A 15,161-nucleotide genomic window follows, 5' to 3' on the forward strand; every position below is an offset into this window, starting at 1 on the left:
CCATAAACATACATGCAATCACATTTATTTGTGACAGAGAGTGCAGTTAAGTAACATAACATATTTGTGATAGGTGCTCACTTATGAAGTGGTGTGGTATTAGAGTGAGTAGTTATTGTGAGTGGTGAATGGCATGTAAGGTTCCAGAAGAGAAGAGGGCAGTGTGTAAAGCATTTACAATAATGGCCATGTAATACATGGCCTCATTTGGGGTGTAGAGTGGGTTACAACTGGGTGTTGGTGGATATATAAGGCTGGGGGGCCATGCAGCTCCTTGTTTACCTCCTGATAAAAAAGGAGGATTATTTGGTCCTTTTGGATTAACACGGATGCCAGTCAGTATCTGAGTGAATTGCAGCACAGATCATGCCACAAGACTTTCTCCTCCCTCACAGTTCAAAGATGTTTGCAGTGGAAGTACTAGATGTCTTAGATGAGTTAGCTCTGATTTTTCAGGAGCTGGTTGTGCTCTACATCACAATTGTGTAGTCCTGCATTTAGTTGGCCATGTTGCACTGTTGGGTGTTAGTGGAACACAGGGATCAATTTGTGTTGTCAGCTCAATGCTTCACAGAGTTCTGCTGGTCAAAGAAGTGCTCCTCCCAGGGAGCAGACCTTGCCCAAGACAACCCCTTACATATGCATGGTTACCTATCTTAGTCAACTTGCCAGACGTAACTGAGATATCGAAAGGGTCAATGTGGAGACTGTCTTATGGGAGAAACACATTGTACATCTGGAATCTCTCTCTCTGTGATGAAAGAGAGAACACTGGCATTGAAAATGTGTGAATGTGTGGTAGAGGGAGATCATATGGAGTACCTGCAGGGTGGATGGTGGGGTCAGGTGAGTTCTCTGTATATGAAACAAGCATCTGTGACTTTTTTCCTTGAAGCTTGGGACTTTCCATCCAAAAAGTTGTCCAACTAAAGAGTCTGGTGACTGAAAGTTGACATGGTCTTAGTTAGATCATTCTTCTTAGGGCCAGCCAACATTTCCTCATTCTCTACAATGATGTGGATTAGTATGATGTATGACTGCCAGAAGAATTCAATTAAATATTGACCACCGCTCATTGTTCTGAGAAGCTGTGAATGTGAGGATTACTCTTTTTTAGGGTGGGTAAGAGGAATAACTCATACTGACATACATGTCACACTCTCACTTTGGTAGTACAATGGACAAATTGGCATGGACATTTTGAACATTTAGCCTGACTTATTATATGTTGAGTTTACAGTTGACCCTGAGACATCACATAGTAACATATTTTACATGCAAAAAACATGGCTGCCCTCTGTCTGGTTGGGTCTTAAGATGTCAGTTGCTTTCTAGTGGCATATGGATTTGGATAGAGGAGCTGTCACATGGAAAAGAGTGAAAATTATGATTCACCTATTTCATTGAGGAAATGTGTTTGATACATGTGATTGACTCTCAAATCCTGATCATCATTTTGCATCTGCATAAATGTTTTGCAAACTTAAAGGTTTCTTTGTCACATATTGATCTGGAGGCCTGACTGATGGGTGACAATCAGCTGCAGTCCAGCTTTCAGAGTTTTCTCTGAAACTACATGCTGGGCGGGTTGTAGTGTTGTGAGTTGGGGACGTTGAGTTACTGCAGTTTTTAACACACATACGCACAGATTGAGACAAATTATTGATATAGGACCCTGACAAATACCACAATGTGGCCATTTGCTAGTTATAGCTGAATTATCAAGGCACAGTTGCACTCTGGTGTGAGACATGGCTTCCTTGGACATCCAGACTTATTTTATTAATTCACACTTCATGTCCTGCGGCCCTAGGAGCCAATCTCTGTCAAACATGACAGTGGGTACCCACAGCTTAAGCATCACTAATAATTTTCCCTATCTGGTATTATTTTTTCCAGTCATGGGTCTAGGTCCCCAAACATAGTGTATCGCTCTACCAAATTCTCAGCAGCAAACGGATCGTTAAGTAGCCTTCCCCAACCTTCAGGGGCGGGGGAGGCTCTATAGGTCCATTATTACGAGTATATGAATCTCAATTGTTGCAAATCACTATGTTTGGGGCAGTGGTCTGGGGGATCGCTAATTGTTAAGCAATCCAATGTGCTTAGAACAGGTTTTTCAGTAAACTTTTGTCTGTGCCCATTTCAGTGTCACATTTTATTTGCCACAAAGAACTGGGGCTCCGTTATATTACCAATCTGATGAAGGTTAAGCCGTTCCTATTGTGGTTATCAATCTGGCGAAACTCAGAGGCGAGTTTCCATATATCATTAGTGATTGCTTATCATTAGATAGGGGCTTATCTATTCCCTGAATTGCATATGTATGGATGGAGATGAGTGCATAAAAATTGGGTTACACTCTATAGGTCAGATGTACGACCAGCCAATTAGCGGATCACAAATTGCTTCGCATTTGTGACTTGCAATTTGCGACTCGCTAATTGGGATGCACAACAGTATCTTAGACACTGTTTGTGATTCCCAGTGGGGTCGCAAATTGCATGCCTCACGCATATTAATGAGGCTGTTGCAATTTGCAATCCCATTGGGACTGGCTGGCATTCCCAGGGATGGTGGCCTGCTGGGGTCAGCAGACCTCTATGTCTGAGAGTGCTTTTAAATAAAGCAGTTTTTAAAAAAATAAATGCATTTAAAAAATGAAAATTAAACTTTTCAGTTTAATTTTTTAAGGCCAGGCAGTGGGCCCTGGGACCACTGCCCTTAAAAAATATTTGTGCATGCATTCACAAATGGGAAGGGGTCCCCTGGTGATCCCTTCCCATTTGCGAGTGCTTTACCACCCTTCTCAGAAGGGTGGTAAACTGCGAGTGTTTTGCGTCCGTAATTGAGGTCACAAAACATTCTTGTACAGTTTAAGGAGTCGCTATTAGGAAGGGTCGCCCTTGGAATGCCCCTTCCTAATTGCGAGTCGCTAATCAATCCTATTTTGCGAGTCGCAAAATAGGATCAGTACATGAGCCACTGTTTTTTTGCAGGCGCAAACGGGTCTAAAACCCATTTGCGCCTGAAAAAAACCTTTGTACATCTGGCCCTATATTCTCAGGCCCACAATCCTGCACAAATACAAATAAGAAAACAAGTGGATTTATGTGTGCAGCAGGCCGAATCCCAGCGGATAAGGACCCTGACAGGTAAGTTAAATATGTGTCGATTGCCCAACTTACTTTAGTCACTGGGCACGTGGTCACTAAGAGCGCTCACTACTCTTCCGCCTCAGATCTCATACCATGAAATATTTGTTGCGCTTCCCATTGAGCAGTACTTCTAATTTGGAAACTAAAGTATGCCCCTGTGATGGCGTGTCCACTTAATGTGTGCTTCATGTTATGTTTTTAAAAAAGTTTTATGCTATGTATACCCATCAGTTTTAATTGCGTTTTTAAAGAAGCACCTTCCCAGATTTTCATCAACGTAGACTCGCTTTTAGATTCTTGCTTTTATTATCAAGTAAACATGCAGTTATCTATATCGCGGCCTTTTTAAAAACAGCTCTTTGTGCACGAAGGTCTATGTTGTTTTAATGGATTTTTGTAGCTATTTATTCAATTTTACTGTATTTTGGATCAATTATTTCAATATGTTCATGTAATAATGTTTTATTTTGTACATGTTGTGATGCTTTCCTGGATGCCTTGTGCCTCCAAAATAAGGTTACATTGACATTGAATTGGTGTGAGACTGCCAGGTTCCGCAACACATACAATGACGTGAAAGCAGTGACATTTAGACAGTTGCTGGCCACTCATAATCAACAGCCATCAATGGTCCGTTATGTTATGTCATTTTGGGTCATTTGAGGCTTTTATGTATTAGAATTCTGGGGACTTTGATCATTGTCACCCTGGATATCAATATATTGTACATTACACATTGTGAAGCTGATGAAGACATGCATTTGTTGAATACAAACTTGAGTGTTATGACACCAGTGGTATGTAAGCAAGGGTGAGTGCTGTGAGAGGACAGACTAGTGGATAGTCACATGATGTACAAGTGTAGAACATGCATTGCGTTATGTACTATGCTGGCAATTACCTTATAAATGTACGTAGTTTTTCAGATGCTTTCTGACCCTTACCCTTTACTCTAGTGCTGTCTATTTTCACGTTAGTTTTAAGTGCTTAGAAGAAGTTTTGGGGAAGGAAATGCTAAGCTTACCCATTTCGACAGAAGTGAAAATCCGCAATAGTATAGTCACTCATTTTTTCATTCCTACAGGGAGTCTGTATCAAGTCTTTATCTCTAATTGCGAAGAAAAAACACTTTACATTTTATTCTCTCAATCGTAATCGTGGAAATGATCTCCAAATTCCTAATCACCAGTATGCCAAGATATGTGACAGAAGATTTCTATGCATTCCTCTTGGAGTTGTTTCAAAACCTTTGTGAGTACAACTTTGGATGCACTACAAGTCATAGTAGTAATCCTACATCCCCAGCTTTTGCATTGTGTGGAGTTGATGCTATTTGCCTTGAAAGTCCCGTCAACATTATACAGTGTGTCTCTTAACGGCTAGTATGTGCATGTACAGCATGCAGATAATGTGCTTTCTGGACAACGTAACAAAGAATTTCCCCATTCAGTATGTACACTTCATGGATTATTATTTTACAGAGTAGTGTCTGAAAGTACAGGGCCCTGTGCCAAATGTTGCCAGCTAGTCTTACAGCATAGTTTGTATAATCCACACATTCTGTAAAACCTTTCTAGGTTAAAAGCGCTGCGCAATAGGATTTGCCAGGTTTGACCAAATAATGTCAGAAGACCCATCAAAAACAGTCAAAACTCCGATGTTGTTCATTGCTAAAGATAACAGCCTTCATTGCATATTTTTGCTTACACCCCTGTAGATCATTAATATTAATTTTTTTATATATTGAATTAGGGAATTTGTTTATATTTTTAGTGTGTGGGTTTTATTGTTGTAGGGGTACAGTGAGGGGAGTAAATTAATTTTACTGAATTTATAATTAGTTGTTGAATACTACTAGTTTTTAACCGAAAATAGGTTTTAATTGAGTAATTCGTTTTTTTACAGTTTAATTTTAGCTATGGGTTATGGGGATTTTAGGTGTAAGGTGTCGGAAGTTAAATAATTTTTATGAGTTTTATTATGTTAATTAAGGAAGTACATTATTTTTAAATTGAGATGTGGGTTGTGAATTGTGTGGTGTTAAAGGATAGGAAACAAAAAAAGTAAATTAATTTAATAATTAATGCTTTTGTTTCTAGATAATTTCTAATTAAAATTTTTATTTGATTGGAAATTATTTAATATAATATTTGTAGGTATTTGTCATATGTATTTAACACAGCATGTTTTAAAAAAAAGATTAAATATATTTGTATTTTTATTTTTAACATATTTACATATTTTTTTAATTTGTTTTGTTTTTTAAATATTTTTGTTGTTAAAATTTTGTTTGTTTTTGATTTTGAACTGACTGGAGTGAGAATAATAATTGTTACTCCTCTGCAATCCAACATCTTCCCTACTGTTACACTCACTGGAGTGGGAATAGTAATTGTTACCTCTCCACTATCCAACACTTTCACTACTGTTGCACTCACTGAAGCGGGAATAGTAATTTTTACCCCTTCGCTATCCAACACTTTCCCAACTGTTGCACTCACTGGAGTGGGAATAGTAATTTTTACCCCTCCGCTATCCACCACTTTCCCTACTGTTGCACTCACTGGAGTGGGAATTGTAATTTTTACCCCTCCGCTATCCAACACTTTCCCTACATTTACAGTAATGGGAGTGGGAATAGTAATTTTTATACCTCTGCTATCCAACAACTTCACTACTGTTGCACGGACTGGTGTGGGAATAGTAATTTTTACCCCTCAACTATCCCACACTTTTCCTACTGTTGCACTCACTGGAGTGGGAATAGTAATTTTCACCCCTCCGCTATCCACTACTTTCCCTACTGTTGCACTCACTGGAGTGGGAATAGTAATTTTTACCCCTCTGCTGTCCAACACTTTCCCGACTGTTACACTTACTGGAGTGGGAATAGTAATTTGTTCTCCTCTGCTAGCCAACACTTTCGCTGCTGTTGCACTCACTGGAGTGGGAAATCTAAGTTTGAACATTTTTTAATAGTTTAATGTTTTAATTTATAATAGAATGGTTTTTATTAGATTTTATGCTGTTGGTACGTATATATAGACTGGGGTGACCTAGTCGAAATGCGTCATGCTGTGGGATATTGCAATAAAGCACAAATAATCCAACGATACGCTGTGGTCTGTACCTGATTCTGCATAAGAATATTGCTTCAGGACAGTGGTTTCTTCATTCATATATATATATATATATATATATATATATATTATCTACTGGCGGTTGCCAGTAGATAGTTATAGTTAGGACCTATTTTCCATAGGAAATCTGCAACATTCTATTCCCAATAAGTCTGGCGGCGATTGACGAATATTCGCAAAATTTTCCAAACTTGGCCAGCTCCGCTCCGCTCCTACCCTGAAAGTTTCGTGGTGATTCGTCAAGCGGGGGCCGAGAAAAAAGGGGGGTCCCAAAACACGTTTTCCCCATGCAATTTCCCATAGGATCTGTTGTCGCAGCTACAGCCCGAACTGCTGAACGGAATTACACCAAATTTGGCAAAGAGATAGTCCTCAGTTCAGACTCGTGCCTTTTGCTTAAATGGTGTAAATCCGTTCAGTAGTTCCTGAGAAAATTAGGGTAAAAAAGTTAGTGATATCTATGGCCGGGGAGGATCCGCGCACCCTCCCCGCACCCTCCCCGAACCCTCCCGAGCACGAGCTGAATGCTAATTGGCTGCCAACACTCTGAATCAGGAAGTGTTGGCAGCCATCTTGTGCCTCGGTAGAACCGAGGCACATGAAAACTGAAAAAAAGGCGCAAAATGCGACAAGGGGGCAGGGTAGAAACACCCTGACCCCCTAGGCCTGCTCAGGGGGTCCCACAAGGACCCCCAAATTTTTTTTTCTAAAAATCGCGGGATGCGCATCCCGCTAACGAAAAAAAAAACGAGGCGCGGGCTCCTGCGCTTCGTTTTGATTTAGCCCCCGGGTGGGCCAAGTCCCAGGGACCGCCATCCCCGGGGCTTTGAAAGAGGTGGGAGGGGGGCTGTGCGGCCCCCCTCCTGACGCCCTCAATGGCCCTGGGGACCGCCACCCCCCAGGGCCAGCTCCTGCAGTGTCCCGGGGCGCCTACCCCCGGGACACTGCCGTTTGCAATGACAGGGCGGGAGCCTCGCGGCTCTCACCCTGTCATTGCAAACTGCTTTGCTATTTGGAAGAGAGAGCAGGAAACCTGCTCTCTCTTACAAATAGCAAAGCTGATTGCTTTTCCACATGGGGAGCAGCATGTTAGTGATGGGGTCCCTGGGGCCATAAGTGGCCCAAGAGGGGGGGCCACGTGGCCCCTTCCTACATTTAAAAAAAATAAATAAATCAAAAACGGCCCCGGGGATGGGGTCCCCGGGGCCTTATGTGGACACAGGAGGGGGGCTACGCAGCCCCCCACCCTAAAAATATGTTTCTTTTTTTTTTTATTAAAAGGACCATGCCCCGGAGGATGGGGTCCCCGGGGCAGATTAAGGCCTCAGGAGGGCCCCCCTCCACAGTATAACACAGCCCCCCTTCTTAAAAATAATTTTATTTTTAAAAAACGGGATCGGGGAGGATGCCCGCCCCCTCCTTTCATCACTCTGCAAACGCGCCCCCTGGCGCATTTGCAGAGGGGGAACAAATTCCCCTTCAATACTGGGGGTCCCTGGGGGCCAACTAGCCCACCAGGAACCTCCAGTATGCACCAGGGGGCTGCGTTGCAGAGAGGTGTTCTGAGGCCACGCCCCTTTTTACACCTCTCTGCAACGCAGCTCTGTGGCGCTTAATAGAGGTACCTGGTGGGTTAGTTGAACCCCAGGGGACCTCAGGATTCAAGGGGAGTTAATCTCCCAACTTAAAACGCGCCACAGGGTGCGTTTGCACAGTGGTGAAGGTAGGGGGCGGGGCCTGAGGTGATACTGTGCAAACACGCCCTGTGGCGCGTTTTTAGTTGGGGAATTCATTCCTCTTCAATCCAGAGGTCCCCTAGGGGACAACTAGCCCACCAGGTACCTCCACTAAGCGCCACATAGCTGCGTTGCAGAGTGTTGTAAAAAGGGGTGCGGCCTCTTAACACCTCTCTGCAACGCAGCTCCCTGGTGCATACTGGAGGTACCTGGTGGGCTAGTTGGCCGCCAGGGAAGCTCAGGATTCAAGGAGACTTAATCCCCCAACTTAAAACGCCCCACTGGGCGCATTTGCACAGTGGTGAAGGTAGGGGGCGGGGCCTGAGGGAATGTGTGTGCAAACACGCCCTGTGGCACGTTTTAAGTTGGGGAATTAATTCCTCTTCAATCCTGAGGGTCCCTGGGGATCAGCTAGCCCACCAGGTACCTCCAGTAAGCGCCACGGAGCTGCGTTGCAGAGTGTTGTAAAAAGGGGCGTGGCCTCTGAACACCTCTCTGCAATGCAGCTCCCTGGCGCATACTGGAGGTACCTGGTGGGCTAGTTGGCCCCCAGGGGACCTCAGGATTGAAGAGGAATTAATTCCCCAACTTCAAACGCGCCACATTGCGTGTTTGCACATGTCACCTCAGGCCCCGCCCCCTTCCTTCACCATTGTACAAATCTTCCTGTAAAATCAGCCGAACTACGAATTCCGAGTTACTCACCTGTTATCAGGAGAGAACCCAGGGCTGCATCTTTCAGCCCAGCACTGACTCTGAAAAGTAATTCTAAGCGTACTTACCAGTAACTTGTATTTCCTTCCATAGGAATCCATTGTGTCGTTTTCACCAGAAAAGTTTCTAAGTGTCTATTTTCACAAACTAAAAATATTCCTATAAAATCGTCTGTATGACTTAAACACATTCTTTCAACTATTTACAGGAGGTTGGCCAGTGCTGGATCCAGGATCCACCACTGAGTAAGAAAAAGTAATGAGAACACTACTTACCTGCTTGAAAAAACTACGTTACTGTTTAGATCAGGGTGAGACCATGGCGCTCATCTTATTAGATTTGAGCGCAGCTTTTGATACTGTGTCTCACTCTATTCTGTTGAAATCACTTCAGTTAGCAGGTGTGGAAGGTCCAGCTCTGCTATGGCTGACCTCCTTCCTTAGTGACCGTTCATTTCAGATCTTCTCTTTTGGCGCCGCATCCACTTCTCGGGCATCCGCATATGGAATTCCACAGGGTTCTACCTTGAGTCCATTACTTTTTAATATCTATGTGCGTCCTCTTGCTACTATCGTGGAGAACGCAGGGCTCACCCTATACTCCTATGCTGATGACACGCAAATTATTTTTTCACTATCTTCTTCTAAGGACATCTCAACATCTTCCTTAAAGAGTGGTCTGCTTCAAGTCTTGGAATGGATGAACACCAATTGCCTAAAATTAAACGGGGATAAGATGGAGGTCCTTATTCTGGGCAAAGATAAACATCTCTGGAACCATTGTCATTGGCCTCAAGAAATGGGCTTATTTCCTCAGCCGGTAGCTCAAGCTCGCAATCTAGGGTTCATCATTGATAGCCAACTCTCCATGCGGCAACAAGCAGTGAGTACTGTTGGCATCTGTTTTTCCATACTGAGATGGTTGCGTAAGATAATTTGGATGCTTCCTCCTTCTACACAAAGAACCGTAGTCCAATCTCTTGTTATTTCCCGTTTGGGCTACGGGAACATACTGTATTTAGGTTGTAATAAGGAACTCTTGAAAAGGATGCAAATGGTTCAAAATTCTGCAGCACGCCTTCTCTGCCATATTGCATGGAAAACTTCGGTCACTCCTTTTCTCTATAATCTTCATTGGCTCTGTATTAGGAATCGTATCAAATTCAAAGCTCTTTGTCATATTTTTAAAATAAAGCAAGGAGCAGCTCCAGTGTATCTACGCGAACTCATTCACCCTTATACGCCGCATCGCGCTCTGCGCTCTTCTACTCTGGGCAATTTGACACTTCCCAGATTTAAATTGACTAGAATGGACGGATGCTCCTTCTCATACCTCGGACCTAAACTTTGGAATTCTTTTCCTAATCATGTGAAACAGGAACCTTCCTACTTGAAATTCCGCCGAGACATTAAGACCTGGCTCTTCTTCCAGCAAGTGGCTTAAGTTACTTAGTCTAATTTGGGACTCATTGCGCCGGGAAACCCTGAATAGGGTAGCTGTGCGCCTAACAAATCCAATAATAATAATAATAATAATAATAAGTGAATTTTCTGCCATAGGATAACATTGGTGATTCTATGGGAAAAAGTTTCTATGTGTCAACTTTTAAAATACAATAATATTCCTTAAAAATTACTACTGGAACCAAAACGCTTTTACTCAACTGTTTACTGGAGATGTCCAAGGACTGAATCTAGGATCCAGTCCTGTGGTTAGAAAAGTAATCCATAAAGTAACTAATTGCATTTAATTAGAAATTCACATTGAGCTCAATGTTGCTTTGTGTTTGAAATTGTGTTGCCAATTGCAACAACCGTAACTACTGTACTGAAAAGTCTGTTGCCTATTTGCCAAGTATTTAAACTAAAGTAATTCATTCTGAGAAAGTATATTTTGTATTGTAATGTATAATGTAATTATAATGTAATAAAAAAAATATATCTAAAATTAAATAGTTTTAAAAATGTAGTAAATCAGTATGAAAAAAATCAATATAAGAATGAATACATTAAAAATTGTCATTTACAAAACCTTTGAAATTCACTGAAAAAACCATAGGGTTCAGGGGCGTTATAGTTAGGAATTGGCATTTAAAAAACCTTAGAAATTCACTGAAAAAACCATAGGTTTCAGGGGCGTTATAGTTAGCTGGACATTTCCCTCGTACAAAACCCTAGAAATTCTCCCGTTATAGTTAGTTCAGCTAACTATAACTTGCGCCCCCGCAGTGCACTGCTGATGACGTCACATATTAAATCACTCATGACATGGTCAGTGACATCAGTGATGACATCTCAAATGACATCACTGATGACATCACTGATGACGTCATCCAGTGAGTCTGTGTTTCTGTAAAGTTTTAATATGTTTAATATATATAGGGAAAGGCCTGTTGAAGAATGAGTGGGTGTACAAGTGTGTGAATGGATGATTTTCTAGGTGCGTAACTGACTCTATAAGTGAGTCATTAAATGTATCTTACTGCAGACTAGTGACTAAACTGTGTGAATGTCTGTATTAAGGGTGGGCGTAGATCGCGAAGTAGCACTTCGCGAAGCTACGCAAAGTGAAGTTCGCACTACGCGAGCTACGCGTAGCACTTCGCGAACTGCGTAGTAACATGTTCGCACTGTGCAAGATGTTGTTTTCAATGATTGCACAGTGCGGACAAGCAACCGGCACTGTGCAATCATTGAAAATGGCATCTTGCACAGTGCGAGCTGTAGTTTTCTGCTGCTCGAGTAGATTTTTACTCGAGCGGCAGCTTTCTCAACGCGAACTGGTAGTTTCTTATTGCGAGCGGTCGCGAGCAAACGCGACCCCTCGCAATGAGAAACCTGACCTCCTCGCATTGGGAATCTCGCCGGGAGGTTTCTTTTCCATGCTCGCGATCGCCAACTTGATGTTGCTGATCGCGAACAAGGAAAAAGTCTCGCCGGGATGTCATTTTGCTTGCTCGCGGTCGCCAACTTGACGTTGAGGACCGCGAGCAAGCAAAAAATGACCGCAGCACTACGCAACACTACGCTATGCGTGTTCGCACTGTGCTACGTGCAGTTCGCGTAGTGCGAAGTAGCACAAACTTCGCAAACTACGCGAGCGTAGCGTAGTGCTTCGCCCAGGCTTAGTCTGTATGTGTCTGTGTGTTGGTGTATAAGTGGCTGCATGGTTTTGTGAATAGCTATATGAGTGTCTATATGGGTTATTGATTGGTTGTCTGAGTATCTGTATGGGTGCCTGAGTGTTTGTGTGGGTAGGGTGTGTGTGACTCTGTGCATAGATGTGTGAGTGGGTGTTTCTCATGGTACATGGTTTTAAGAGTGCAACTGTGAAGGACTGTATGGTTGGGTGAGTGTATGTATGGGTGTGTTAGTGATTGAATGTATATCTCAGTTGTACATGTGTCAGTAACTACATATGTGAAACACAGTGTATATGTGTGTAAGAGTATATAAATATCTATATGTGAGAGTGTGTGATTGCGGGAGTGGCTGTATGGATGAGTGTATGCTTGTATCAGTAATTGTATAAGAGCATCAGAATTTGTTAGTATTTTTATGAGTAAGTGAACCTGTGTGTGTTTAACTGTATAGGTGAGTAAATTGGACTGTGTTTAATTATTTGCATGACTGACTAGGTGTGTCAGTACCTCAATGGATGATTGGCGGTGTGTGAGTGTCTATATAGGCGTATAAATGCATATGATAGTCCTGTACGAGTGACTGTAAGTATGAGTGACTGTACAGGTGAGTGAGTGGAGATGTATGTAGACCTAAGAGTCAATGAGTGGGTATGTAGTTATTGGTATTGGAGTATCTATGGTTTTCAAAATGGCCGTCTGAAATTTTGAGTCTGTGTATCAAAAGTTATATTAGGGTGTGAGAAGATGCAATAATTTATCACATGGATGATGTCATCAGTGATGTCATTTGAGATGTCATCAGTGATTTCATCAGTGATGTCACTGACCATGTCATGAGTGATGTAATATGTGACGTCATCAGCAGTGCATTGCGGGGGCGCGAGTTATAGTTAGCTGAACTAACTATAACGGGGGAATTTCTAGGGTTTTGTATGAGGGAAATGTCCAGCTAACTATAACGCCCCTAAAACCTATGTTTTTTTTAGTGAATATATATATATATATATATATTATCTACTGGCGGTCGCCAGTAGATAGTTATAGTTAGGACCGTGTTTCCATAGGAAATCCGCAACATTCTGTTTGGAATAACTTTGGCGCCGGTTGACGAATCCTCGCGAAATTTTCAAAATAGGTGGGGCACTCCGCTCCGCTCCTACCCTGAAAGTCTCGGGGGGATTCGTCAAGCGGGGGCTGACAAAAAAGGGGGGTCCCAAAACACATTTTCCCCATGCAATTTTCCATAGGGACCTTTAGTCCAAGGTACAGCCCGAACGGCTGAACAGAATTACTTGAAATTTGGCAGAGAGGTAGTCCTCAGCTCAGGGATGTGCCTTTTGCAGGTCTGGTGTCAATCTGTTCAGTAGTTCCTGAGAAAATCAAAAGTAAAATCATATATATATATGGGCGGAGCTTAACCACACATCTCATCCTGAGAGCTGATTGGCTGTCAGCACTTCATCCAAGAAGTGTTGGCAGCCATCTTGGGACCAATATACATGATAGCACCTCATTAAAAAGCATTGCAGTTAATAGAAGGTTTTAAGACTTTAGTTACATTATAAATCATTTGTTGATGGTACCATACTCATTTTAGGAATTGTGGTATGTTCTAAGGTGATTTCACCATGTGAAAAAGCCTTCTGCTGGGATATCATGATTGAGAGAAAAATATTTTCTCATGCTTTTCCCACAGAGGTTTGGAAGGTGATCTATAAGCTAAACCGAGAGCTTATTTCCTGTAAATTCACATCATCTTTCTCAGTCATGTGAGAATGAAGTCTGACATTCTCAGGAAAACATGTACATCCAACAAGGGCAGAGACTGTCCGTTGATTCCTTTGTGTTCTACTGCAGCTTCCCAGAGTGTTCCAAAGAACAACTAGAGCGCTAACAGTCCTACTTATGATAAACGTATGGCACACCTGAAGCCATCTTGCTTGGATTAAAGTGGTAACTCTTAAAACATTTATTTAAAAAGGAACAAAATGAGGGGGTTCATTTTTCCATAAAACGTATGATTAGTGCTGCAGAAAGAAAAATTAGGGCACATTTTGAGTGACTTCTCAAATCCTCTTCTATTTCATGAAAAAATTCTGACATGCAGACTGAAACATGCACTTTCAATACCAGCAGCAGTTTTCCCTGGTGAGCAGTAGCTTTACTACAGTGATCTAATGAGCAAAAAGAGTGCTAACATTCTGAATTTATGGCAAATGTGTGACACATCTGAATGCCTCCTTGATGGAATCAAAGTAAAAAAACTGAAAGTATTTCCTACTGAGGAGACTGCAGTAAATGAGGAAATTAGGAAACTTCATAACAAATAAGTCTCCCAAGATGGCCACCAGAGACAAAAGAGCCCAAATGTAGCCCAAATATCACCCAGATGTAGCCCAAGTATAGCCCAATGACAGAATGTCCCAGAGTGTTCTTAAAAACAACTAGAGCGCTTACTGTCTTCATTATGACAAAAGTATGGCACACCTGAAGCCATCTTGATTGGAATAAACTGGTAACACTTAAAACATTTAATTTAAAAAGGAACACAATGAGGGGGTTCATTTTGCCATAGAAATTATGATTAATGCTGAAGAAAGAAAATGAGGGCACATTTTGAGTGACTTCTCAAATCCTCTTCTATTTCATTAAAAAATTCTGACATGCAGACTGAAACATGCACTTTTAATACCAGGAGCAGACTTCCATGGTGAACAGTAGTTTTACTACAGTGATCTAATGAGCAACTGGAGTGCTAACATTCAGAATTTATGGCAAATGTGTGACATATCTGAATACCTTCATGATGGAATCAAAGTAAAAAACTGAAAGCATTTCCTACTGAGGAGACTGCAGTACATGAGGAAATTAGGAAACTTCATAACAAATAAATCTCCCAAGATGGCCACCGGAGACAAAAGAGCCCAAATGTAGCCCAAAATCACCCAGATGTAGCCCAAATATAGCCCAATGACAGAAGTGTGCAAAACACTTATTATTTTGTGTTTTTGCAGTGTTATATAGTGCAGACTTGTCAGGTATTGGAGTGCTTTACATGAGCATTGGTTACATCACACAAGAACAAATTCATTTTGGTTGTAGACATGGGGAGACTAAGTGATTTGACCAGAATCACAGAATGTCGAGCTGAAGCAGAAACTCCAACCTGGTTCCCCAGTTGCAAAGTCTGCAGTTCTGGAAGTAACACCACATCCTCTCCCCTAAGTGCAACATTTAACCAAGTGGTCAACTGGATAAAAAAACATAAAGA

This window comes from Triturus cristatus, chromosome 11, assembly GCF_964204655.1.
Source record: "Triturus cristatus chromosome 11, aTriCri1.1, whole genome shotgun sequence".
NCBI lineage: Eukaryota > Metazoa > Chordata > Amphibia > Caudata > Salamandridae > Triturus > Triturus cristatus.